The 5,000-nt window shown below is 41.9% G+C and overlaps 1 protein-coding gene across 1 annotated transcript in view; it reads right to left on the minus strand.

Moving 5' to 3' along the window:
• raw (NDT-like domain-containing protein raw) overlaps positions 1 to 5,000 on the minus strand; it is a 93,478-nt gene that overhangs the window by 88,058 nt on the left and 420 nt on the right. The window lies entirely within an intron of this gene.

Consider the following 5,000-nt stretch of genomic DNA (forward strand, 5'->3'; position numbering starts at 1 on the left):
AGTATGCTTCATACTGACAAAAAAAAAAGAAGCTTGATGAAAACACACGATTTCCGAAGAGAAGAACACTGCCTTGGTTCTCTCTCGCATGAACATCCGTACGAAAACAATTACAGGTGTCCCGGAGAGGCACAAACACCTGTGTCTCGCGAACCACATCTTGTGTATCCCAAGGCCGAACGGTGGTGGCAAATGTTGACACCGTGGGAAAAAAGTGGGTTCCCATAAAGCCCTTTTCCTTGGGTGGCAATGAGGAGCGAGTAAGGGTGAGACTACTACTACAGTAAGGGTGAGACTACTACTACAGTGAGGGTGAGACTACTACAGTGAGGGTGAGACTACTACTACAGTAAGGGTGAGACTACTACTACAGTAAGGGTGAGACTACTACTACGGTAAGGGTGAGACTACTACAGTAAGGGTGAGACTACTACAGTGAGGGTGAGACTACTACTACAGTAAGGGTGAGACTACTACTACAGTAAGGGTGAGACTACTACAGTAAGGGTGAGACTACTACTACAGTAAGGGTGAGACTACTACTACAGTAAGGGTGAGACTACTACAGTAAGGGTGAGACTACTACAGTAAGGGTGAGACTACTACTACAGTAAGGGTGAGACTACTACTACAGTAAGGGTGAGACTACTACTACAGTAAGGGTGAGACTACTACTACAGTAAGGGTGAGACTACTACAGTAAGGGTGAGACTACTACTACAGTAAGGGTGAGACTACTACAGTAAGGGTGAGACTACTACAGTAAGGGTGAGACTACTACAGTAAGGGTGAGACTACTACAGTAAGGGTGAGACTACTACTACAGTAAGGGTGAGACTACTACAGTAAGGGTGAGACTACTACAGTAAGGGTGAGACTACTACAGTAAGGGTGAGACTACTACGGTAAGGGTGAGACTACTACAGTAAGGGTGAGACTACTACAGTAAGGGTGAGACTACTACAGTAAGGGTGAGACTACTACAGTAAGGGTGAGACTACTACGGTAAGGGTGAGACTACTACTACAGTAAGGGTGAGACTACTACAGTAAGGGTGAGACTACTACAGTAAGGGTGAGACTACTACTACAGTAAGGGTGAGACTACTACTACGGTAAGGGTGAGACTACTACTACAGTAAGGGTGAGACTACTACAGTGAGGGTGAGACTACTACTACAGTAAGGGTGAGACTACTACTAAAGTAAGGGTGAGACTACTACTACGGTAAGGGTGAGACTACTACAGTGAGGGTGAGACTACTACTACAGTAAGGGTGAGACTACTACTACAGTAAGGGTGAGACTACTACAGTAAGGGTGAGACTACTACTACAGTAAGGGTGAGACTACTACAGTAAGGGTGAGACTACTACTACAGTAAGGGTGAGACTACTACTACAGTAAGGGTGAGACTACTACAGTAAGGGTGAGACTACTACTACAGTAAGGGTGAGACTACTACTACAGTAAGGGTGAGACTACTACAGTAAGGGTGAGACTACTACTACAGTAAGGGTGAGACTACTACTACAGTAAGGGTGAGACTACTACAGTAAGGGTGAGACTACTACTACAGTAAGGGTGAGACTACTACTACAGTAAGGGTGAGACTACTACTACAGTAAGGGTGAGACTACTACAGTAAGGGTGAGACTACTACTAAGGTAAGGGTGAGACTACTACTACAGTAAGGGTGAGACTACTACAGTAAGGGTGAGACTACTACAGTGAGGGTGAGACTACTACTAAAGTAAGGGTGAGACTACTACTACGGTAAGGGTGAGACTACTACAGTGAGGGTGAGACTACTACAGTGAGGGTGAGACTACTACTACGGTAAGGGTGAGACTACTACAGTTAGGGTGAGACTACTACAACAGTGAGGGTGAGACTACTACGGTAAGGGTGAGACTACTACAGTTAGGGTGAGATGCTCGGGTGCGTGAGGGTGACACGGAAAGTAAATAATGATGATGATGATGATACTCAGGACACTGGACGAAAGAAAGGAGGAAGAAGGGGGGGGAGGATGCAGTGTCGAGCTCTACGTAGAGCGTGAGGGTGAGGATTGTGCCAAGGCTGGGCTGGGTTGCCAGGGAAGTGATGGAAAGTGTGGGAAAGGGGAAGCCGAGCACAGGGGATGCTGTGAACAGTTCAGTTAGGGTGAAATGATAAAACTCAAAGTCGGGGTAGGATGAAGATTGGTGCGCGAGGGTGACTGTGAGCACGGGTCATACATTAACAAAGGTGAGATGGAATAGAGGATATAAAATATATATGAAATGTAAAGGCCTATCGCAATAATTACGTCCCCTAAACTTTCCACACGTAGGCCTACAAACTTAAAGCTACCATGAGGCATGTTGATCAATCCACTAAGTATTACATCACAAGTATTTCAACCACCGTGGTACAAACACTAACCCTCCCTTCCCCCCCTCCTCCCCCTCCTCCTCCTCCTCCTCCCCCTCCTCCTCTTCCTCCTCCTCCCTCCCCCTCCCCCTCCGGCTCAACCTTCCCTCTCTACCTCCCTGCAGTGCTGCCATCTGGCCGTCCGTTAAGCTAAACTTCTTTTTTTTTCTTTTTTTTTGCTTCCCGCTCACTGCAAGTCAATGTCTCCTTCACATTTCCTTGCTGTCAACCTTATTCTGGCTGGCTAGCCCTGCACCCCCCTCCCTCCCTCCCCCCTCCCATGCGCCTACCCACTTGATCTCCCCCCCTTCCCCTCCCCCAAAGATACAAATTTCCCAACACGTCCAACCGCTCCCCCCTCCCCTCCCCTCCCTTCCCCCACCTACACCCTCCTCTCCCTCCCCTCCCCCCGCTAACCCTCACCCCACACTCGCGTCCAAAGATATCTATGACGTAATGCAGCACGGAAGCGCATATGGCTTCGAAAAAGACTGTATGTGACCCCGACGCAACCACGCTTCACTCTAATCTCTAGTGTTTGCTATCAGCCATATATCAGATAGAAAACATGTACCCGTGAGCTTGAGTGATAGCTAGCGGCCAGCGACGTCGACGTCATTGTAGCTAAAAATAGCCATGATGTCACCGCCGAGAGCAGGCCCCTCCCCAGCCCCCCCCCCTTCTCCTACCTCTCACATATTTACGAACACACGCGCGTGGCCTTCCAACTTACACATTTAATACACATGCAATTTAGCACGTGGAAATAGTTCAAGCTCTTAAAACTCACAGGAATTTTTAAGTACATAAAATCACACACATTAGCGATGAAGTTAAAACAACATTAAGATTCTGCCCTGGCATTTATAATCCACCTTGATATGCAATTTCAACAACACTGACAAACGCCAATAAACTGACATTGTGATTAGAAAAAAAACATTAACTGATCAATACCACATTAAAATTGGAAAAAAACAACATTTATTCTACACTTAAAACCGCAGGGCTGAGCAGGGACAAAGGACTGACCTCGATGGCAAAAACATATGTACAGGTTGACAAATAAAGGCGAAATTCCGGTAACAAAGACTAGCATATTTACCGATGACCCAGGACAAACAACCTGACCCATTTCCGGGATTTCATTAATTGCCTTCATTGCATGCAACACAAGCATTTCTCCCAAATTCAAACACTGAAAACAAATTTGTAACAGCTTTCAACATCACAAAGTAGTTTTATAGTTGGATAATATAAAAATAGCAACTCACCTGTATTTCCAGTAAAGTTCTTTGATCCAATAATTAATCAAATAAATTATAATTACAACAAGCCTGCATGAAACATTTACTCATAGTACTGCTTCTTTCCAAATTTTGATTTTAAATTCTTGAGAATAGCAGTGTATTCACAGAGAGATAGAAAAAAAAAGACTCAAATATTTTTAAAAAATATAAAAAAAATACATATCCACCAAGTACAGATAATCCACTACCGTTGAATTCTGTGTTATTAAGACAGGAGCTTTTGCAACAGTGCCAGGGGACAATCAGTTGTAGACCCCTCCCCCCTCACCCCCCTTGGATCAGGTAACATCAATTCATTGGCAAACCAACCTGGCTCACGGCTCAAAATATTTTCTACCCAGCGCTTCACTAAAGCTACTTGTAGGCTTCCATTGTGGGCATTGGCTCCCTGATACTTTATAACCCACATCAACATGCTGAAATTCATTTTATGATACTTCTTTTTGTTATTTCTCATAGTATTGTTTGTGGGACCTAAAGTAGTGATTCCTTCTATTGTTTTTTTTTCTAATATTAACTATATACCTTTCTGTGGTTACTGCTATACAGATAATTGGTATATACTGTATATATATATATATATATATATATATATATATATATATATATATATATATATATATATAATATATATATATATATATATTATATATATATATAATATATATATATATATATATATAACACACCAATAATTTTAGTAAAATTATTGGTGCATCTTTTAAACACTATAGCACTAAATTCAACCAACAAATAAAATCACTTAAACAAAAGCACAACTTCAACTCATGAACTTCCGCTGAAACTGGTTAAGATTATGCACACTTAAAGCATAATTAAAATTAAGGATATAATATGTTAATATGCATCCTTGAAGCAAGTGCCATACATTAGTATGCGCTGCAGTTTGTATACACTTGATGTCTTGCTATTAATCTCTATCTCTTTTCAATTAAGGTGAATATTCTTACCAATATGGCCTACCCATTCTTTATACAAATTCAATGTCAGAGTAAAAACATCTAATATTCTCATACTGTATATACTGGCAGATTTACAGTGTATTCATACTAATTCAGTTATTATTTTCATGGCTCATTTAGATATTCAAACCCATTAGCATAAATTAAATGCAATTAGACATGGCATATCACACCCTTTTACATTTCATATTTCACGATGAATAATACCCATACCATAGCGTTGAGTCCATTTTTCATTGAAAAAATAAAACAAAGAAAGAAAATATCATTTTTCCTCACACTTTCCAAGCACAT

The sequence above is a fragment of the Penaeus japonicus genome, unplaced genomic scaffold (assembly GCF_977035675.1).
Source record: "Penaeus japonicus unplaced genomic scaffold, GWHDUDI00000001_assembly GWHDUDI00000033, whole genome shotgun sequence".
NCBI classification, from domain to species: Eukaryota; Metazoa; Arthropoda; class Malacostraca; order Decapoda; family Penaeidae; genus Penaeus; species Penaeus japonicus.